The following is a 23,898-nucleotide window of genomic DNA, read 5'->3' on the forward strand; positions in this document are numbered from 1 at the left end:
TTTCACCATTTGATGAATTCTGTTATCTAAGGGAATATTATTTTTAGGATTGGGGTGCCTCTGTTTGCCTAAGCTATTCATTCTATAGTCATCAGTTTTATGTCTACCTATCAACTCTTTTCCAATTTTTCTGCTATGACTCTTGTTTATAAGGCACTGTCTCTCACCATAATTCCTTTGTATCATCAGGTCCTTTTTTTGCTGCCCCACTTCTTCACTTTGAACTCTATGTAACAGTTTGGCTCTGCCCTCCAGTGGAGGGGATGACTGGCCTGAGCATGTGTGTATGATATGTGTTTTCACAGCTCAGTCATGGTTTCCTTTAGGTTTTTACTCCTTCCAACTTAGTATCCTATTGGGAAACATTCTGGTCCCTAGGCTACTAACCGTGGCTCTGGTCCTTCCTCAGGTAGAGCATGTTCTTTCCAGACTACAAACACTCTTCCACATCTTGGAACCACACCTCTGAATTTGAGTAAAGGGCTACAGAGCAAACCACTAGCAGCTGCCCCTGCGCCCAGGGATATAATAGCGGTTTATTTCAAAGACCACTTTTCTATCCCTGGTACTGGTGCCGCTGCTACCACCACCACTGCTGCCTCACTGCTGCTGCCTTCTGCCAGCACCTTCAGGTGCCTGCCACACCTGCCCTGCCAAGGGCCAACTCCACCTCTGCATCGGTGGACCTCTCCATGTGTCTTCTTCAGCTGCCTCGTGTGTCACAAAGGAATCACTGTGAGTTTTTCCTGGCCATTCTGCTCATGAATTAATTAAGGATGTTCTATCATTCAAGTGTAGGGGAGATTATGGGGGAGGTTTGGCCCCTGTTGAGACCTCTCACTCTGTAACCCCTTCAGAGAAGCCCAATGTGCAGAGCTCAATATACCATTCCTTTTCTGAATGTCAAAGAATTAGATGGAAAAATTATCCTCATCATCAAAATGTAATCAAATGCACTCTTTTCTCCAGGAAAAGTTCTTTTGTTATGCTTATAGGCTGTACCTATAAAAAATATCCTGTAAGTAAACAAGTCTCAGGTGGGACGCCATTTCTAATTTGGAATACTTGTATTTCTAAGAAAGTTTTGTCATGTCTTATACTGGGAGCAACAAAACAACTGATAAGGAAAAAGAATATTAGAGCACAAGACCCTTTTCAACATCAGACAACAAGACTGTGCTTGACAAATCACAAGACAAAATGAAGAGTGAAAAAGGAGATCCTCTGAACAACTGTCAGAGAACCAAATGAGACAATGGATAGTATAGCAACTCTTGGAAACTGGATACGGAAATGAGCTTCTACTGTTATGAAGATGGTGTTAACTTGGTAGCTTGGCAAGAAGTGTTTCTATTGCAAAGACCATGATAACATTAGCAGAGGTGAAACCAGGGACTGTATTAAAACAGGACTGATGAAATGTGGTGGTAAATTAAAATATTTTCCCCATAAATCTGTGTTTAGAACCTCAACAGGTCTGGAAACAGAAACCAAACCAAACAAAAACACTGCGAGATGATCATGAAAAAGTGAATGTCTAACTTGGAGATGCATTTCAAGAGAACATGAAAAAGCATGGAAACAGCCAAACAGAGAAATTCCATGTGGGCATGTCAGCCGGGCTCTATCAGAATGAGAGTTGGCATAGTATCCTGAGCAAAGCTACTGTGGTCAACAGAGAATGTCTGAGCTTTGACGCAATTTAGGAGAGATGGCCTCAGAGCAGGGTGGCACCTTTCACCTCGATGATCCAACTTGGGAAGAGACTTAGAAAGGGCAGAGATGATAAGAGACAGAGAAGGGAAAATGTTTAAGTCTGTGGCATCTGAGCACACAGAATTTCAGGTCCAGGAGAAAACAGAGAGAAGAGAATTCAGAGCTGGCAATTCTATAGAATAGTAGAGGAGAAATCTTTTATCATCCTCGCAGTGGTTGTAACATATTAGATATATTATTTGCTGTTTAATTGCAGTCTTTTATTGTTGACCCTGAAGCTCGGGGTAGTAACTAGAACATTCCTGGCAGTTCTCACTTGGGGGATTTCTTTTTGGAGTTCACTAGTGCATTCCTTCAATTGTGACTTTGCCTTCTGCCTACAATTTATCTGGACATGTTTCTTAACATTGGATGTCAAGACTCATTGGTTACTCATATGTCAGTTAGTCCACTGATTCTGCAATTGTCTTCCATTTATTTGGCAATTCAGTTGCTGTTCCTGAGGCAGTTCACATTTTCTCCTGTTATTTCTCCATGCTTCTCCCCTTTGGTTACCTGTTTTTCTTGATGTGTCATGGATTGATTGGCTCATTGTCCAATTCCAATTTTTCAAGATTTAATTTCTTCACTGAGAGTTTTAACATTTCACCATTTGTTGAAGTCTGAAAGCTACGCAGATAGTTTTGTTGGATTTGGGCCCCTGAATTTTATCAGGTTGCTCATTTTGTAATCATCATTTTGGTGTCTACCTTTCAAGTCTTTTACCAATTTTTCTGTTACTGCTCTGGGTGTTAAGATATTGTCTATTCCTGAGTAGATGTCCTAAGCTTGCCTGTCACCAGAGTCACTTTCAGTCATCATGTTCTTTTCTGATGTGCTCATTTTTCCCTCCCACTCGCTCACTTTGGTCTTTAGGAGGATACAGTTGGTATGTGCTCTCCAGTGGAAAGCAGACATGCTTCTGTCTATTACATCCTTTTGCTTTCACAGCTCAATCTTGGTATCCTGTATATTTGTGGTGCCTCCATCACGGCGTCCTCCTGGTAGAGGCCTGCTCACCAGCCTGCTGACCTTGGCTCTGGTGCCTACTCATGTAGGCCACGTGCACCCTCCTGACTACCGCCACTAGTCTCCATCTTCAACCTGCATCTGTGTGAACTGAGTAATGGACGACAAAGCTACCACTTAGCACCTGACCCAGTGTCCTGGGATAGATAGGCGATCACCTTGCAATCCCCCTTTCCATCCCGGGCATTGGTGCCGCTGCTACCCTCACCACCGACTCCCCTCAATGCTGTCTGCCTGCTCCCAGCATCTTCAGTACACTGCCACAAATACCACCAGAGTCCAAGCTCCAGTCAGGAGTCTACAGATCTCTTGCATCTTCCAAAAATACATTCATTTTCCTGTCTTTTCTCCTCACAAATCAATTTGGTATTTTCTGTGATGCTCTTGTAAGGGAGGTCTTGAGGGAAGTTTGCCTGTTGTGGTGACCTTTCACCCTGCCAGCTTCACTCTGCCTCCCAATATGCAATGCTGATTATATACTCTGCCTAATCTGAATGTCAAAGGGAAAACATGAAAAGAATAATTGTCAGAAATGTCATCAAATGCACTGGTTTGCACAAGTAACATTGTTTTACCTATTACTATTATAGGAATGAATAGGATGTTTGTTTAGAAAAAAGATCCTGTAAACACTCAAATTTCAGAAGTAAAATCATTTGTGATGTGGCATGCTTGTATTTCTACAGAATGTATACACTTATCAGCATCAAAGATTGACCAGAGGAGTTAAAAGGAATAAATCCTGCAAATATTAGGGGATAAAATGCTTTTGCTGGTCAAATAATAATAAAGGGATTATGCATGGAATATCCATATCCGAGTGCTTGTCATCCTGGTGAGGCCTTGGGAGAAGTAATGTGGAACCCAAAAATAAAACCAAAAACTAATATCCGAAATTGCATTTATATGTACTTATAAACATGGGGTGGGGGAAGAAAATGTGTTAAATCCATTAATCCTCTGCTCAATTGCCAGACATTTAAATAAGCAGATGGGTGCCAAACACCTCTGTAAAACTTGGCATCAAAATAAACTTTTTTTCTTACAAAGAGGATGATAATGTGTTAGCATGATTACAAGTGGTTACATTTCCAAAGCGATCATGAAATTATCACAAGTCAAACTAGATGTTGTACAATAAAAGAACCAGTAATGTCAACAAAACAGTCCTGATGAAATATGGTACGATATGAACTTTTTTACCTAACATCTGCCTGGACCATCAGCAGATCTGGAAATTCCAACCAACAAAAACCCAGATTAAAAACAATTCTGGGAAGGTCTTTAGGAGACTGAGAGCCTTGCTGGAATGTGCCTTTTAAGAGAATATGGAAGCAGTTTAGCAGGAAGAATTCTCTTGATGGGATCTCAGTCCAGCCCCTGTCTATAGGGTGTGAACAGGGTGTTCAAACTGTGATAATTGAGACTCAATGGTTGACAGAATAGCTAAGCTTTGAGGCAATTGGGAAGAGATTGGCCATGAGCAAGATGTCCACCTCTCACTTAGATTATCCTTTATAGGAGGGAATTTAGCTCACAGACAGGGAGAGATGATGAGAGCCTGAGAACTGAAAGTATCTCATTGCATGGGATCTGAACAGAGAAAAGGTCTAGGCAACAGAAAGTCATAGAGAAGGGAATCTGGGAGCTTACAATCTGATACAACGATAGAGGAGAAATCTTGTGGCATCCTCACTGTAGCTCCACAGTGTTGGAGTTTTATTTGCTCTTTGTTTGCAGGATTTTTCTCCATGATCCTGGAGATACGAGTTCCAGCTGGAATATTCCAGGGAGTTCTCTTTTGGGGATTTCTTTTCAGAAGCAACCAGGTGATACTTTCAATTCTGACTTTGTCCTTTGCTTAAAAGCTCCCCAGACATGATTCTCTAAAACTTTTTGAAATCACAAGCCGGTGGATTAATTGTGACTGCCAGGTGGCTAAATGATACTGGAATTCTCCCTCCTCCACCATTTTTTCAGGTCACTTGCTTTTCCTACACTTTGTACTTTTTTTACCATTTGTACATTGTTTACCTTGTTTTCTTGATGTGTCATGGATTCATTAGCTCCTAATTGTCAAATTCTAATTCCTTCATTTAGCTTCTATACCGTTCACCATTTCTGGAATTTTGATACCTTAGGGGATATTTTCATCATGATTTGAGGGTCCTCTATTTGACTAAGAAGTTTATTCTCTACTCATGATCTTTATAGCCACCTTTCAAATCTTTTCCAATTGTTCTGCTTTTATCGAGTTTTGAAGAAATTCTCTATTTCTGATTTGATGTCCTAAGCGTCCCTTTCGCCATAAGAGCTGTACATCACCAGGTCCTTTTTTGGTTGCTCATTTTTCACACACCCTTCTTCACTCTCCAGTGGAAGGGATGACTGTCTTGAGCTTGTGTCTATTACACCTCTTGGGTTTTACAGATCAACCTTGGTCTCTTGTTGGTTTCTAATACCTCTCATGGCTGTATCCTCCTCATAGAGATGTGGTCATTAGGCTGCTGACCTAAGCTCTGGTCCTTCCTCGGGCAGGGCATTTGCTCCCTCCAGAATACCACCACTCCTCTGCATCTTGTAACCACACCTCTGAATCTCAATAAAGAGCTACAGAGCAAACCATTAGCAGCTGCCCCTGCGCCCAGGGATATAATAGCGGTTCACTTCAAAGACCACTTTTCTATCCCTGGTACTGGTGCCGCTGCTACCACCACCACTGCTGCCTCACTGTTGCTGCCTTCTGCCAGCACCTTCAGGTGCCTGCCACACCTGCCCTGCCAAGGGCCAACTCCACCTCTGCATCGGTGAACCTCTCTTTGTGTCTTCTTCAGCTGCCTCGTGTGTCACAAAGTAATCACTGTGAGTTTTTCCTGGCTATTCTGCTCATGAATTGATTAAGGATGTTCTATCATTCAATTGTAGTGGAGATTATGGGGGAGGTTTGGCTGCTGTTGTGACCTCTCACTATGTAACCTCTCCAGAGAAGCCCAAAGTGCAGAGCTCAATGTAACATTCCTTTTCTGAATGTCAAAGAATTAGATGGAAAAATTATCATCATCATCAAAATGTAATCAAATGTAGGAAAAGTTCTTCTGTTATGCTTATGGTGAATCAATAGGCTGTACCTATAAAAAATATCCTGTAAGTAAACAAGTCTCAGGTGGGAAGCCATTTCTAATTTTGAATACTTGTATTTCTAAGAAAGCTTTGTCATGTCTTATACTGGGAGCAACAAAACAACTGATAAGGAAAAAGAATATTAGAGCACAAGACCCTTTTCAACATCAAGCAACAAAACTGTGGTTGACAAATCACAAGACAAAATGAAGACTGGAAAAGGAGATCCTCTGAACAACTGTCAGAGAACCAAATGAGGCAATGGATAGTATAGCAACTCTTGGAAACTGGATATGGAAATGAGCTTCTACTGTTATGAAGATAGTGTTAACTTGGTAGCTTGGCAAGAAATGTTTCTATTGGAAAGACCATAATAACATTAGCAGAGGTCAATCCAGGGACTGTATTAAAACAGGACTGATGAAATGTGGTGGTAAATTAAAATATTTTCCCCATAAATCTGTGTTTAGAACCTCAACAGGTCTGGAAACAGAAACCAAACCAAACAAAAACACTGTGAGATGATCATGAAAAAGTGAATGTCTAACTTGGAGATGCCTTTCAAGAGAACTTGAAAAAGCATGGAAACAGCCAAACAGAGAAAATCCATGTGGGCATGTCAGCCGGGCTCTATCAGAATGAGCAGTTGGCATAGTATCCTGAGTAAACCTACTGTGGTCAACAGAGAATGTCTGAGCTTTGAGGCAATTGAGGAGAGATGGCCCCAGACCAGGGTGGCTCCTTTCACCTCGATGATCCAACATAGGGAGAGACTTAGATCACAGAAAGGGCAGAGATGATAAGGGACAGAGAAGGGAAAATGTTTAAGTCTGTGGCATCTGAGCACACAGAATTTCAGGTCCAGGAGAAAACAGAGAGAAGAGACTTCAGAGCTGGCAATTCTATAGAATAGTAGAGGAGAAATCTTGTGTCATCCTCGCAGTTGTTCCAACATATTAGAAATATTATTTGCTGTTTAATTGCAGTCTTTTATTGTTGACCCTGAAGCTCGGGGTAGTAACTAGAACATTCCTGGCAGTTCTCACTTGGGGGATTTCTTTTTGGAGTTCACTAGTGCATTCCTTCAATTGTGACTTTGCCTTCTGCCTACAATTTATCTGGACATGCTTCTTAAAATTGGATGTCAAGACTCGTTGGTTACTCATATGTCAGTTAGTCCACTGATTCTGCAATTGTCTTCCATTTATTTGGCAATTCAGTTGCTGTTCCTGAGGCAGTTCACATTTTCTCCTGTTATTTCTCCATGCTTCTCCCCTTTGATTACCTGTTTTTCTTGATCTGTCATGGATTGATTGGCTCATTGTCCAATTCCAATTTTTCAAGATTTAATTTCTTCACTGAGAGTTTTAACATTTCACCATTTGTTGAAGTCTGATAGCTAACCAGATAGTTTTGTTGGATTTGGGCCCCTGTATTTTATCAGGTTGCTCATTTTGTAATCATCATTTTGGTGTCTACTTTTCAAGTCTTTTACCAATTTTTCTGTTACTGCTCTGGGTGTTAAGATATTGTCTATTCCTGAGTAGATGTCCTAAGCTTGCCTGTCACTAGAGTCACTTTCAATCATCATGTTCTTTTCTGATGTGCTCATTTTCCCTCCCACTCGCTCACTCTGGTCTTTAGGAGGATACAGTTGGTCTGTGCTCTCCAGTGGAAAGCAGACATGCTTCTGTCTATTACATCCTTTTGCTTTCACAGCTCAATCTTGGTATCCTGTATATTTGTGGTGCCTCCATCACGGCATCCTCCTGGTAGAGGCCTGCTCACCAGCCTGCTGACCTTGGCTCTGGTGCCTACTCATGTAGGCCACGTGCACCCTCCTGACTACTGCCACTAGTCTCCATCTTCAACCTGCATCTGAAGTGAATAATGGATGACAAAGCTACCACTTAGCACCTGACCCAGTGTCCTGGGATAGATAGGCGATCTCCTTGCAATATCCCTTTCTATCCCTGGCATTGGTGCCGCTGCTACCCTCACCACCGACTCCCCTCAATGCTGTCTGCCTGCTCCCAGCATCTTCAATTGACTGCCACAAATGCCATACTGAGACCAATATCCAGCCAGGTATCTGCTGATCTCTTGCATTTTTCTAAAATACATTCATTTTCCTGTCTTTTCTGCTCACAAATCAATTTGGTACTTTCTGTGATGCTCTTGTAAGGGAGGTCTTGAGGGAAGTTTGCCTGTTGTGGTGACCTTCCACCCTGCAGGCTTCACTCTGCCTCCCAATATGCAATGCTGATTATATACTCTGCCTAATCTGAATGTCAAAGGGAAAACATGAAAAGAATAATTGTCAGAAATGTAATCAAATGCACTGGTTTGCACAAGAAATGCTGTTGTACCTTTTACTGTTATAGTGAATGATCACGGTGTTTGTTTAGAAAAAAATCCTGTAAACACTCAAGTTTCAGAAGTAAAGCCATTTCTGATTTCATGTACTTCCATTTTTAAGGAACATATATGTAAAATCTGTAAAAGATTGCTGACTGTCCTGGTGATGGGATCAATTGGGAACTCAAAAAACCCAACTAATATTCAATATTGGCTTTATATGTGATAATGTGGGTTAAATGAAGAATTACCAACAAAGTGATCCTCTGTACAACTGTTGGAGAATCAAATAAGATGTTGGATAGCAGAACAACTCTGCAAACTGGATATGGAAATGAGTTTCTATTGTTATGAAAATGATGATAATATGATTGCATAACTTGAAGTGTTTCTTTTGCAAAGGCAATGGTGATATTAGGAGAGGTCAAACCATGCACTCTTCTAAAATAGAACCATTACTGTCATAAAATAATGATATATTTTAGGATAACACTATTTATTATCTCGTTATCAATTTTGGCCCAACCTTTCCACTCCCCCCCCTCTAATTTTTCTGGTACTGCTCTAGTTTTTAAGGCATTGTCTATACCTGTGTTTACTTCCTACCCTCCCTGTCATCATAGTCGCATCAGAGTAGTATCATCAGGTTCTTTTGTGGTTCATTCATTTTCTCACCGACTTCTCCCCTTTGGACTTTATATTACAGATTGGCTTTGTTCTCAAGTGGAGGGGATGACTATTCAGTGGTTTTGTTTATTATACCTTCTTGCTTTCACAGTTCAGTCTACTGTTCCTCTACATTTCAGGTGCCTACAAAGTGGTGACTACTGGGTAATGGTCTGGTCACCAGCCTCCTGACCTTAGCTCTGGTCTTTCCTCAGGTAGGGCACATGCTCCCTCCTGACTACCACCACTGCTCTTAATGTTGGAACTACAACTGCAAACTGAGTAAAGACATCAGAACTACCTCTTAGCACCTGACCCTGTGCCCTGGGATAGATAAGTGATCTCTTTCCTTTCCCTTTTCTATCCATGGCACTGGTGCCGCTGCTACCTTCACCATCATTGTGCCTCACTGCTGCTACCTTCCTGCTGCCAGAGTATTTGGGGGCCTGCCACATCCACTGTGATAAGAGCCAACTCCATTCTATGGTTTGTAGACCTCTACTGCTTTCACAGCTCAGTCTTGGTTTCCTGTAGGTTTCTAGTGCCTACAACATGATAGCCTCCTGGTAGAGGTTTAGTCATTAGACTGCTGACCTTGGCTGTGGTCCCTCCTCAGGTACAGCACGTATTCCCTCTAGACTATAACCACTCCTCATCATTATGGAACTACACCTCCAAATCTGAGTAATGGGCTAAAGAGTTAACCATTAGCACCAGACCCTGCATCCAGGGATAGAATAGCAGTTCACTTCAAAGTCCCCTTTTCTATCCCTGGCACTGATACCACTGATTCCCCCACTGCTGTTGCTTTTTGCCAGCATGTTCAGGTGGCTGCCATGCCAAGGATCAACTCTACTCCAGTATCTGCAGACCTCTCCTTGTGTCTTCCACAGCTGCCTTGTGCTGCTCAAAGGAATACCTGGCTATTCTACTCACAAATTGATTTGGGTTGTTCTGTGCTTCCTTTATAGGGGAGGTTGTGGGGGATGTTTGGCTGTTGATATGACTTTTCACTCTGCCACCTTCCCTCAGACCTCCATTGTGCAATGCTCAATAAACCATGCCTAATCTGAATGTCAGAGAATAAGATGGAAAAATAATAATAACCATCAAAAATGTAATCAAATGCAGTGCTTTCCACAGGAAAGGTTGTTTTGCCTGTGATCATTTTGGTTAATCAATACGTTGTATTTTTTGAGAAAATCATGTAAGTATGAAAGTCTTTGTAGGGAAGCCATACCTTATTTTAAATATTTAAATTTCTAAGTAACTTGTGTCTTGTCTTATACTCAAATTGACAAAATAAGTGAAAAAGGAGAAAACTTTTAAACATCAAATAACTGTAGTGTCGTAAAATCTATATCAAAGTGCTTTACATCCTAGTGACGGGCAATGGGACAATTGGGAACTCAATTGGCAACTCAAAATTCAAAACAAAGCAACTCATGTTAAATATTGGATTTATATGTAATAATGGAGGCAGAATGACAAATGAAAAAAGTGATCCTATGCACACCTGTCAGAGAATTAATTAAGATGTCGCATGGCAAAGCACTTCTTGAAATCTGGATATTGAAATGAGCTTCTTATGAAGATAATTATAACTTGGCAGCATGACTGAAAATACTTCCACTGAAAAGACAACCATGATATTAGCAGAGGTCAAACTAATCACAGTACTAAAATTGAATTATTACCTGTAAGAAAAAAGGTCCTGATCAAACATAGTAGGATATGAAAATATTTGTTCCTAAACATGAGCTCAGCTAGAAACAGAAACCACCCAAAACAAAAAACTATGGCGGGAAGGTCATGAGAAAATTGAATGCCTTACTTGGAGGTGGCTTTCAAGAGAACATGAAATAGCTTGGAAACAACTGAGCAAGGAGAAATTCCATGTGGGTATACCAGTCCAGGCTCTATCAGAACAGGGAGTTGACATAGTATTCCAGACTATGAGGCTTGAGAATCTGTGAATGGCTGAGCTTGGAACACATTTAGAAGAGATGGGCGCTGAGCAGTATAGAACCCTCTCCCTCAATTATACAAAACTTGGGAGAGGATGTAGATCACAGAAAGGGAAAGATATCAGGTCCAGGAGAAGCCAGAGAAGGGAATTTCAAAGCTGGCAATGGTAGAGAAGAAATCTTATGTGATCCTGACTGTGGCTTCCCAACATAAGAATTATTGTTAGTTGCTTCCTTGCAGTCTTTTCTTCTTGACCCTGGAGCTCATGGTTGTGGTTATAATATTCCTGCGAGTTCTCCTTTGGGCATTTTTTTGGAGGGGACTAGGAAATTTTTTCATCTGTGACTTTGCCCTTTGTCTATGAGCAATCAGGACATGGTTCTCTATAACTTCTCGAAATAGTATGTAAAGGCTCTTTGTTTAATTGTGGCTGTCAGGACTACCGTCCAATCATTCTGGAATTCTCCCTCCTCTGCCTATTTTTCAGATCTGTTGCTTTTCTTATACTTTTTCTTCTACTTTTTAAAACTCTTTGCACATTGTTTACCTGTTTGTCTAGATGTGTCATGGATTCATTATTTCCCACTTGTCCAATTCTAATTTTTTAGGATTTAATTTACTGACTGAGCTTGAATTCTAATCATTTGGGGGATATTTTCTTTAGGATTTGGGGCTTCTCCATTTGACTAAATTGTTTGTTCTTTAGTCACCAATTTTGTGCATACCTTTCGATTCTTCCCCTAACTTTCCTGCTATTACTCTAGCTTTTAGATATTGTCTGTTTCTGAGTTGATGTCCAGAGCTTCCTTGTTACCCTACTGAATTTGTATCATCAGATTCTTTTTCAGTTTGCTCATTTTTTACACTCTCGTCTTCACTTAGGACTCAATGTTACAGCTAGGTTCTGCTCTCCAGTGGAGGGAATGACTAGCCTGAGGTTATGTCTATTGTACCCTTTTGCTTTTACAACTCATTCTTGGTCTTTTGTATGTGGTATCCTCCTGGAGGAGGTATGGTCACTAGGCTACTGACACTGGCTCTGGTCCTTCCACAGGTAGGGCACATACTCCCTCCAGACAACAACCACTCCTCTCCATCTTGGAACTGCACCTCCAAATCTGGGTAATGGGCAATAGAGCTGACCATTAGCACCTGACACTACACCCAGGGATAGAACAGCAGTTCACTTTGAAGTCCCCTTTTCTATCCCTGGTACCAGTGCCACTGCTACTGCAATCACTGCTGCCCTCACTGCTGCTACCTTCAGCCAGCAACTTCAGGTTCCTGCCACCCTGCCTGTCAAGGGCCAGCTTGACCCCAGCATGTGTGGACTTCTCCTGGTATCTTCCTCAGCTGCTTCATGCTTCAAAAAGGAATCACTGTAAGTTTTTCCTGGATATCCTGCTCATGTATCGATTTAGGGTGTTCTGTGATTCTTTTGTAGGGAAGGTTTGGCTGTTATGACCTTTCCCTATGCAGCCTTCCCTCAGACCCCCAATATGCAATGCTGAATATAGAATTTGAATGTCATAGAATATGATGGAAAAATGATAACCATAAAATGTAGTCAAATTCAGTGTTTTCCACAGGAAAGTGTTGTTTAATTTTTATTGTTATGGTGAATGAATAGGATATATATAGGAAAATATTCTATAAGTACAAAAGTCTCAGGTAGGAATCCACTTCTGATTTTATTAGTCTTATAACCTGTGTCATTTCTTATATATTGACAAAATGAGTGAAAAAGAAAAGATATCAGAGAACAAAAGACTTTTGAACATCAAATGACTATATAGTGATTGCATAGGTAAAATCTATATCACAGTGCTCACCGTCCTAGCTAGGGCAGGATGGAAACAACTGGGAACCCAAAATTGAAAACAAAGCAACTAATGTTAAATATTGACTTTACATTTTAAAAAGTGGGGAGTGGAGAATGACAAAAATATCATCCTTTACACAGCTGTCAGTGAATCAAATAAGATGATGTACGGAAAAGCAACTCTGGAAATATGGACATCAAAATGAGCTTCTATTGTTATGAAGATGATAATTTGGTAGCATTACTAGAAGTGTTTCTACTACAAAGACAATCATAAAAAAGAGAATTGTGATATAGCCGAGGTCAAGCCATGCACTGTACTAAAATAGAACCATTACTGTCAGAAAAAATGATACTCCTGAAATATGGTAGAATATGAAAATATTTTCTCCTAAAATCAAGCCAACCAAAACCCAAACAAAAAACTATGTTGGGAGGATTGTGAGAAAATTGAATGACTTCCAGGTACCTTTCAATAGATTTGAAAGAACATGGAAAAGCTTCGAATAGAGTATTTCCATGTAGGCTTGTGAGTCCAGGCTCTGAATATCAGAATAGGGAATTGAAATAGTATCCAGACTATGCAATATGAGGAAGTATGGTCAAGAGAGAATGGCTGACATTTGAGCCAATTAAGGATAGATGGTCCCTAAGCAGGTCCCTTTCACCTTGATTATCCAACTTCGGAGGGGATTTAGCTCACAGAAAGGGAGAGATAGTGAGAGCCAGAGAACTAAAAGTGTCTAATTCCATGGGAGTTGAGCACACAGAATGTCAAGCCCAGAAAAAGCCAGAGAGAAGAGAATTTCAGAGCTGGCAATCTTATAAAATGGTAGAAGAAAAATCTTGTGTGATCTTCATTGTGGCTTTACAATATTGGAATTATTTGCTTCTTACTTGCAGTCTTTTATCCTTGACCTGGGTGGGATCTAAAGGTTGTGGCTACAATATTCCTTGGAGTTCTCTTTTGGGATTTCTTTTTGGAGGTGACTAGAGGATTCTTTCAATTGTGCCCTTTGGTTCCAAACTATCTGTATGTTGCCTTAATAATTTCTTGAAATCATATGTCAAAGCTCTTTGGCTAATCATGGCTGTGAAATAGTCCAATGATTCAGAATTCAACCATATCAACTTATTTTGCAGATAAGTTGCTTTTCCTGAACTTCTCATTTTCTTCTACTTTTTTGCCATTCTCTACATATTTACCTATTTTTCTTCATGTGTCATGGATTTTGTAGCTCCTACTTGTCCAGTTTTTCAGGATTTAATTTCTGCACTTGGCTTCTGTACCTTTTTGATTTGTAAAATACTGATAGAACTATTTCTTTAGGACTTGGAGACCATCTATTTTACTAAGCTATATATTCTCTAGTCATCAATTTTGTGCCTACCTTTCTATTCTTTTTCCAAATTTTGGGCTACTGCTCTAGTTAAGGCATTTTCTATTTCTGAGTTTATGTCTCAAGATTCCCTATCACCATAATAGTTTTGGTTCTTTTTCAGTTTCTTCATATTCTCACCCACTTCTTCACTTTGAACTTTATGTTATATTTGGGCTCTAGTACTCAGTGGAGACAAGAACAGTTCTGAGCTTCTTTAAATTACATTGTTTTGCTTTCACAGCACAAACTAGGATTCTTCTATGTTTCTGGAGCCTCCAAAGTGGTATACCCCTAGAAGAGGTCTGGTCCTTACTCAGGGAGCTCAGGTAGGGCATGTGTTCCCTCCAGACTGCCACCACTCTTCATCTTGGAACTCCATCTCCAAATCCAAGTAATGGGTGACAGAGGTAACCATGAGCATTTGACCCTGCACTCAGGGATAGAATAGCGGTCCACTTGGCAGCCTCCTTTTCTATCCCTGGGACTGGTACCACTGCTGCTGCCATCACTGGCATTTGTTGCTTCTGCCTGCTACTACCATCTTGCCTGACACATACACTGGGTCAAGACCAAGCTTCACTCCAGCATCTGTGGTCCTCTCTTTACATCTTCCTAAGCTGCCTCATGTTTGAAAAATGAATCACTGTGAGTTTTTTCTGCCTTTCCCACTCACAAACCATTTAGTAATTTTCTGTGATTCTTTTGGAAGAGAGGTTATGGGGGAAGTTTGGCTGTTGTTATGAGCTTTCACTATCCCAGCTTCCCTCAGACCCCTAATGTGCAATGATGAATATACTACGCCTAATCAATGTCAAAGATAAAAAAAATAACTATCAAAAATATAATAAAAATGCAGTTTTCCATAGGAAAGACTGCTTTACCTTTCTGTTTATCTTCACAGTGAATGAATAAGGTTGTAAGTATAGAAAAATATCCTGTAAGTACCCAAGTTAGAGAACAGAAGTCATTTCTTATTCTGAATACTTGGCTTCTAAGATGCCTATGTCTTAATCCAAGATTGATAACAGCAAGTGAAAAGGAAAAAGAAAATCAGACGACATCAGAGGACATTTTGAACATCAGATAACTATATATGATGGTACATGTAAAATATTTATCACTTTATCACAGTGATTACTGTCCTAAAGAGGGGATGACAGGGACAACTGAGAATTCAAGATTGAAAATGAAGCAACTAATGTTAAATATGGGCTTTACATATAATAAAGAGGGAAAAAATTAAGAATGACAAAAAAGTGATCCTCTGCATAACTGTCAGGTAAGAGAATGGAGGGAAAGTTCAGATCTCCGGAAACCCTTCCCTACTGAACTCAAACTATATGCTCCTAGGGCAGCGAAATTCAAAACAAACAACAGCATAGACCCCGGGAATCCTCCTCCTGGACCTGAACCAAAAGGTATGGCCCCCCAAAAGCCAGAACCCAAGATCACTTGGACCTAAGGGGTAGGCAGAAGGAAGGTCCCAGGACCCATCCCCCCCAACCCAGAGCGCTGAGTCCGAGGCAGCAGAGGGAACCTCAGAGCCTCAGGGCCAGCTATTCTGAAGGCCACTTCCTGAAAACAACCTGACTCAGTCGTGGGGGCACCCAGACAGCAGGGAAACAAAGAGAGACGGGGGGAGCTTGTAACTCCCTGGCTGGATCCTTCCATCCGAGTCTCACGGAAGGTCCCTGCCTCAGGGAATACTCAGTTAAACCCAGGGAAAGCTAATCTTATCAGGAGCCCTTGGAGCTCTGGGAAGCCGCAGCCCCTCCCCCCCCTCAGAGTGTAGGCTCTTCTGGCCAGCTAAGGCACTGAAAAACCTCACGGAGAATGCCAAGCCAGGCTCAGAGCGTGGAAGTAAGGCAATGGAGAAGCTTCGGGAGGGAACTGAGGAGGGCAGTAACACGGAAAAACCAGCAATTCCTGGCTTCCCCTGGAAGACAGAACAGCTGAGAAGAACCGGACAATTTGCCTAGGTCTAAAACCTCTGAACACCAGACAGAGATAAGAAAAGCTAGTCCTCCCCACTCAGAGATGGCAAACTCCACAGAAGCACAAAAGCCTCAAAATTCCAAGAAAAACAAGAAGAAGGGGGCGACTTTGGACACATTTTATGGAGCAAAAATACAAAATACAGAGGAGATAGAAGAGGAAACAAAAGCAAATGCTCCGAAACCTTCCAAAGGAAAAGGAAACTCTCCACAAACCCATGAAGAATTGGAATCGGAAAGGATCAAAAAGATGGAAGCCTTCTGGGAGGAAAAGTGGGAAATAATGCAAAAGAAATTCACGCATCTACAAAACCAGTTTGACCAAAGTGAAAAGGAAAACCAGGCTTTAAAGGTCAGAATTAGGCAACTCAAAGACAACGAGCAAGAATTAATAAAGCAAAGCCAAAAGACCAAGAAATTAGAAGAGAAGATAAAATATCTCACTGACAAGGTCATAGACTTGGAAAACAGAGGGAGAAGAGACAATTTAAGAATAATTGGACTACCAGAAAATCCAGAAATAAACAGCAAACTCGACATCGTAATACAAGATATAATCCAAGAAAATTGCCCAGAGATCCTAGAACAAGAGGGCAATACAGGCACTGAAAGAGTTCACAGAACACCCTCTACACTAAATCCCCAAAAGACAACTCCCAGGAATGTAATTGCCAAATTCCAAAGCTTTCAAGCAAAAGAAAAAATCTTACAAGAAGCCAGAAAAAAACAATTTAGATATAAAGGAATGCCAATCAGGGTCACACAAAACCTTGCAAGTTCCACTCTGAATGATCGTAAGTCATGGAAAATGATTTTCAGAAAGGCAAGAGAGCTGGGCCTTCAACCAAGAATCAGCTACCCATCAAAACTGACTATATACTTCCAAGTGAAAGTATGGGCATTCAACAAAATAGAAGATTTCCAAGTTTTTGCAAAGAAAAGACCAGAGCTCTGTGGAAAGTTCGATATTGAAAAACAAAGAGCATGGAATACCTGAAAAAGTAAATATGAAGGAAAGGGGAAAGGAGAAAAATGTTATCTTTTTCTTTCACTCAAACTCTCTTCTATAAGGACTACATTTATATCAATCTATGTATATTAACATGTGGGGAAAATGTAATGTGTAAATAGGGGGAAAAGAAAGACCAAATAGATTATTCTCACACAAAGATTCACACGGGAAGGGGAGGGGAAGAAAACTCCTATAAGAAGGAGAGGAAGAGAGTTTTTACTTAAACCTTACTCTCAGGGAAATCAACACTGAGAGGGAAGAACATCCAGATCCATTGGGATCTTAAATTCTATCTTACCCAACAAGTGAAGGGAGAAGGGAAAACCAAGGGGGGTAGGGGGGAGGGAACACAAAAAAGGGAGGGAAGAAGAGGGGGGAGGGAGAGGGAACAAAAAGGGAGGGACTAGAAAGGGAAATATATCAAGGGAGGGGACAAAGGGGACTGATTTAAAGTAAATCCCTGGACTAAAAGGTAGAGCTGAAGAAGAAAGGTTAGAATTAGGGAAGGATATCAAAATGCCAGGGAGTCCACAAGTGTCAGTCATAACTTTGAACATGAATGGGATGAACTCCCCCATAAAACGTAGATGAATAGAAGAATGGATTAGAATCCAAAACCCTACCATATGTTGTCTTCAAGAAACACACATAAGGCAGGTAGACACCCACAAGGTCAGAATTAAAGGATGGAGTAAGACCTTCTGGGCCTCAAGTGACAGAAAGAAGGCAGGAGTGGCAATCATGATATCTGATAAAGCCAAAGCAAAAATAGACCTGATCAAAACAGATAGGGAAGGTAATTATATTTTGTTAAAAGGGACTTTAGATAATGAGGAAATATCACTAATCAACACGTATGCACCAAATAATATAGCACCCAAATTTCTAATGGAGAAACTAGGAGAATTGAAGGAAGAAATAGACAGTAAAACCACATTAGTGGGAGACTTGAACCAACCATTATCAAATTTAGATAAATCAAATCAAAAAAAGAGGTAAAGAAAAGAGGTAAAAGAAGTGAATGAAGTCTTAGAAAAATTAGAATTAATAGACATATGGAGAAAAATAAATAGGGATAAAAAGGAATATACCTTCTTCTCAGCACCACATGGCACATTCACAAAGATTGACCATACATTAGGTCACAGAAACATGGCACACAAATGCAGAAAAGCAGAAATAATAAATGCAGGCTTTTCAGATCACAAGGCAATAAAAATAATGATCTGTAATGGTACGTGGAAAACCAAATCAAAAACTAATTGGAAATTAAATAATATGATACTCCAAAATCGTTTAGTTAGAGAAGAAATCATAGAAACAATTAATAATTTCATCAAGGAAAATGACAATGGCGAGACATCGTTTCAAATCTTTTGGGATGCAGCCAAAGCGGTAATCAGAGGTAAATTCATATCCCTGAGTGCATATATTAACAAACTAGAGAGAGCAGAGATCAATCAATTGGAAATGCAAATAAAAAAAAAAACTCGAAAGTGCTCAAATTAAAAACCCCCAGCAGAAAACCAAACTAGAAATCCTAAAAATTAAGGGAGAAATTAATAAAATTGAAAGTGATAGAACTATTGATTTAATAAATAAGACAAGAAGCTGGTACTTTGAAAAAACAAACAAAATAGACAAAGTACTGGTCAATCTAATTAAAAAAGGAAAGAAGAAAAGCAAATTAACAGCATCAAAGATGAAAAGGGGGACATCACCTCTGATGAAGAGGAAATTAAGGCAATCATTAAAAATTACTTTTCCCAATTATGTGGCAATAAATACACCAATTTAGGTGATATGGATGAATATATACAAAAATACAAACTGCCTAGACTAACAGAAGAAGAAATAGAATTCTAAATAATGCCATATCAGAAAATGAAATCCAACATGCCATCAAAGAACTTCCTAAGAAAAAATCCCCAGGGCCCGATGGATTCACCAGTGATTTCTATCAAACATTCAGAGAACAGTTAATCCCAATATTATACAAACTATTTGACATAATAAGCAAAGAGGGAATTCTACCAAACTCCTTTTATGACACAAACATGGTACTGATTCCAAAACCAGGCAGGTCAAAAACAGAGAAAGAAAACTATAGACCAATCTCCCTAATGAATATAGATGCAAAAATCTTAAATAGGATACTAGCAAAAAGACTCCAGCAAGTGATCAGAAGGGTCATCCACCATGATCAAGTAGGATTTATTCCAGGGATGCAGGGCCGGTTCAATATTAGGAAAACCATACACATAATTGACCACATCAACAAGCAAACCAACAAGAACCACATGATTATCTCAATAGATGCAGAAAAAGCCTTTGATAAAATACAACACCCATTCCTATTAAAAACACTAGAAAGCATAGGAATAGAAGGGTCGTTCCTAAAAATAATAAACAGTATATATCTAAAACCATCAACTAATATCATCTGCAATGGGGATAAACTAAATCCATTCCCATTAAGATCAGGAGTGAAACAAGGATGCCCATTATCACCTCTATTATTTGACATTGTACTAGAAACACTAGCAGTAGTAATTAGAGAAGAAAAAGAAATTGAAGGCATCAAAATAGGCAAGGAGGAGACCCAGTTATCACTCTTTGCAGATGACATGATGGTCTACTTAAAGAATCCTAGAGATTCAACCAAAAAGCTAATTGAAATAATCAACAACTTTAGCAAAGTTGCAGGATACAAAATAAACCCGCATAAGTCATCAGCATTTCTATATATCTCCAACACAGCTCAGCAGCAAAAACTAGAAAGAGAAATCCCATTCAAAATCACCATAGACAAAATAAAATACCTAGGAATCTATCTCCCGAGACAAACACAGGAACTATATGAACATAACTACAAAACACTCTCCACACATCTAAAACTAGACTTGAGCAATTGGAAAAACATTAACTGCTCATGGATAGGACGAGCCAATATAATAAAAATGACCATCCTACCCAAACTTATTTATCTATTTAGTGCCATACCCATAGACCTCCCAAAAAATTACTTTACTGATTTAGAAAAAACCATAACAAAGTTCATTTGGAATAACAAAAGATCAAGGATATCCAGGGAAATAATGAAAAAAAAACATAAATGATGGGGGGCCTTGCAGTCCCAGACATTAAACTATATTACAAAGCAGAAGTCATCAAAACAATTTGGTACTGACTAAGAGACAGAAAGGAGGATCAGTGGAATAGACTGGGGGCAAGCGACCTCAGCAAGACAGTATACGATAAACCCAAAGATCCCAACTTTTGGGACAAAAATCCACTATTTGATAAAAACTGCTGGGAAAATTGGAAGACAGTGTGGGAGAGATTAGGAATTGATCAACACCTCATACCCTACACCAAGATAAATTCAAAATGGGTGAATGACTTAAACATAAAGAAGGAAACCATAAGTAAATTGGGTAAACACAGAATAGTATACATGTCAGACCTTTGGGAGGGGAAAGACTTTAAAGCCAAGCAAGACATAGAAAGAATCACAAAATATAAAATAAATAATTTCGACTACATCAAATTAAAAAGCTTTTGTACAAACAAAACCAATGTAACTAAAATCAGAAGGGAAACAACAAATTGGGAAAAAATCTTCATAGAAACCTCTGACAAAGGTTTAATTACTCAAATTTATAAAGAGCTAAATCAATTGTACAAAAAACCAAGCCATTCCCCAATTGATAAATGGGCAAGGGACATAGATAGGCAGTTTTCAGATAAAGAAATCAAAACTATTAATAAGCACATGAAGAAGTATTCTAAATCTCTTATAATCAGAGAGATTCAAATCAAAACAACTCTGAGGTATCACCTCACACCTAGCAGATTGGCTAATATGATAGCTATGGAAAGTAATGAATGCTGGAGGGGATGTGGCAAAGTAGGGACATTAATTCATTGCTGGTGGAGTTCTGAATTGGTCCAACCATTCTGGAGGGCAATTTGGAACTATGCCCAAAGGGCAATAAAAGAATGTCTACCCTTTGATCCAGCCATAGCACCGCTGGGTCTGTTCCCCAAAGAGATAATGGAGAAAAAGACTTGTACAAGAATATTCATAGCTGCGCTCTTTGTGGTAGCCAAAAATTGGAAAATGAGGGGATGCCCATCAATTGGGTAATGGCTGAAGAAACTATGTTATATGTTGGTGATGGAATTCTATTGTGCAAAAAGGAATAATAAACTGGAGGAATTCCATGGAGACTGGAACAATCTCCAGGAAGTGATGCAGAGCGAAAGGAGCAGAACCAGGAGAACATTGTACACAGAGACTAATACACTGTGATATAATTGAAGGTAATGGACTTCTCCATTAGTGGCAGTGTAATGTCCCTGCACAATCTGCAGGGATCGAGGAGAAAAAACACTATCCATAAGCAGAGGACAAATTGTGGGAGAAGAAACACCGAGGAAAAGCAACTGCCTGATCACAGAAGTTGAGGGGTCATGACAGAGGAGAGACTCTAAAGGAACACTCTAATGCAAATACTAACAACATGGCAATGGGTTCGAATCAAGAACACATGTGATACCCAGTGGAATCACGTGTCAGCTACGGGGGGTGGGAGGGAGGAAAAGAAAATTATCTTTGTCTTTAATGAATAATGCTTGGAAATGTTCAAATAAAATATTATAAAATTTAAAAAAAGATAATGGAGGACAAAGAATATCTAGAAATCTGGATATACAAATACTTCTATTGTTATGAAGAGAACATGGTAGCATGACTAGAAGTGTTTCTATTGAATAGACAATCATTATATTAGCAGAGATCAAACAATGCAATGTACTAAAATAGAACCACTACTGTCAGAAAAAAAGATCTTAATGAAATATAGTAGGATATGAAAATATTTGCTCCAAAAATCTGCCTTTAGAACATCAACTCATCAGGAAATGCAAACCAGCAAAAAACTCTAACAAAAAACTATGTTGGGAGGGTCATGAGAAAATCAAATGTCTAACTTGGAGGTGCCTTTCAAAAGAACATGAAAGAGCATGGAAACAGCTTAGCATGAAAAATTTACATGTGGGCATGTCAGTCCAGCCTCTATCACAATAGGGAGCTGACATAGCATCCAGACTGAAACTTAAGAAGGTATGGTCAACAGACAATTCCTAAGCTTGAGGACAATTTAGAAGAGAGGGGCCCTATTCATGATGGAGCCCTCTCACCTTAATTATTCAACTTGTGAAGGGATTTAGATCACATATGTCTGAGATGATGACAGCCCGAGAAATGAAAGTGTCTAATTCCATGGGATATGAGCACATAGAATGTCAGGCTCAGGAGAAACCAGAGAAAAGGGAATTTCAGAGCTGGCAATCCTATAGAATGGTAGAGGAGAAGTCTGGTGTGATCCTCACTGTGGCTCCACAATATTGGAATTATTGTTTGTAGCTTTCTTGGAGTCTTTTCTCTTTGACCTAGGATCTCAGGGTTGTGGATACAATATTCCTGGGAGTTCTATGTTGGAGATTTGTTTTCCAAGGTGACCAGGGTATTCTGTTGTTTGTGACTGGGATCTTTGGTTCCAAGCTATTTGGATATGTTTTCTTTATAGTTTGTTGAAATTGGATATCAAGGCTGTTTGGTTAATCATGGCTGTCAGGCAGTCCAAAGATTCTGGCATTATCTCTCTTCCATCAATTTAGCTGGTCAGTTGCTATTCCTATGAGATATTTCTATTTTTCTTCTATTTTCCCTACCCTTTCCCCTTTGTTCCCCCATTTTTCTTCATGTGTCATGGATTTATTAGTTCCTATTTGTCCAGTGTTAATTTTTCAGGATTTAATTTGTTCACTGAGCTTCTGTACCTTTAACTATTTATATAGTTCTGATATCTAAAGGGTTATTTTCATTAGGATTTGAGGACCCTCTGTTTTTTACTAAGTTGTTCTCAGGTCATCAATTTTATGCCCATATTTCAATTCTTTTCCTATTGCTTTAGTTTTTACTAAATTGTCAATTTCTGAGTTGATATCCTAAACTTCCCTGTCACCATAGTACCTTTCAATCACCAGTTTCTTTTTTCAATTTGTTCATTTTTCTACATATTTCCTCACTTTGAACTTTATGTTACATTTGGGCTGTGCTCTCTAGTGGAGGGGATGACTGCCCTGAGCTTCTGTCTATTACATCCTTTTGCTTTTACACATCAATCTAAGGTTCCTCTAGGTTTCTAGTCCCTCCAAAGCAGTTTCCTCCTGAAAAAGGTCTGGTGACCAGCCTGCAGACCTTCGCTCTTGGTCCTTCCTCAGTTGGGGCATGTGCTTCCTCCTGACTACCACCACTCCTCTTCATCTTGGAACTGCACCTCTGAATGTGAGTGGCACTTGACCCTGTGTTCTGGGATAGATATTCCCAGCATTTCCCTGAAATCCTCTTTTCCATCCATAGCATTGGTGCTGCTGATGCCTCCCAAACCACCACTGTCCCTCACTGCTGCTTCCAGTGTCTTCTGGCAACAGCCAAGAGCCAGCTTCACTAAGGCATCTGCAGACATCTCCTGAATCTTCCTAAAATGCCTCCTGCTTGAAATAATAGTCCCTGGGACATTTTCCTGCCTTTTCTGGTCACAAATTGATTTGGTATTTTCTGGGATGCATTTGTAAGGGAAGTTTTGGGAAGGTTTGACTGTTGTGACCACTTGCCCGGCGAAATTCATTCTGCCCCCAATATGTAATACTGAATATACCATGCCTAATCTGAATGTCAAAGGAAAAACATGAAAAGAACAAAAATAATTGTCAGAAATGCAA

The 23,898-nt window shown here is 39.8% G+C and overlaps 4 non-coding genes across 4 annotated transcripts; all 4 read left to right on the forward strand.

The window, feature by feature from the left end:
- The first annotated feature begins 2,915 nt into the window (after positions 1-2,915).
- MIR1545G-1 (microRNA mir-1545g-1) lies at positions 2,916-2,975 on the forward strand. The gene has a single exon (NR_162985.1). It is a non-coding gene; the product is annotated as a microRNA mir-1545g-1 (primary transcript).
- A 6,271-nt stretch (positions 2,976-9,246) lies between these two features.
- MIR1545D-1 (microRNA mir-1545d-1) lies at positions 9,247-9,305 on the forward strand. Its single transcript, NR_162984.1, has one exon. It is a non-coding gene; the product is annotated as a microRNA mir-1545d-1 (primary transcript).
- Positions 9,306-12,056: 2,751 nt separating this feature from the next.
- Positions 12,057-12,115, forward strand: MIR1544B (microRNA mir-1544b). Its single transcript, NR_127602.1, has one exon. It is a non-coding gene; the product is annotated as a microRNA mir-1544b (primary transcript).
- A 2,413-nt stretch (positions 12,116-14,528) lies between these two features.
- On the forward strand, positions 14,529-14,588 carry MIR1544F (microRNA mir-1544f). The gene has a single exon (NR_162983.1). It is a non-coding gene; the product is annotated as a microRNA mir-1544f (primary transcript).
- The last annotated feature ends 9,310 nt before the right edge of the window (positions 14,589-23,898 follow it).

This window comes from Monodelphis domestica, chromosome X (genome assembly GCF_027887165.1).
Source record: "Monodelphis domestica isolate mMonDom1 chromosome X, mMonDom1.pri, whole genome shotgun sequence".
NCBI classification, from domain to species: domain Eukaryota; kingdom Metazoa; phylum Chordata; class Mammalia; order Didelphimorphia; family Didelphidae; genus Monodelphis; species Monodelphis domestica.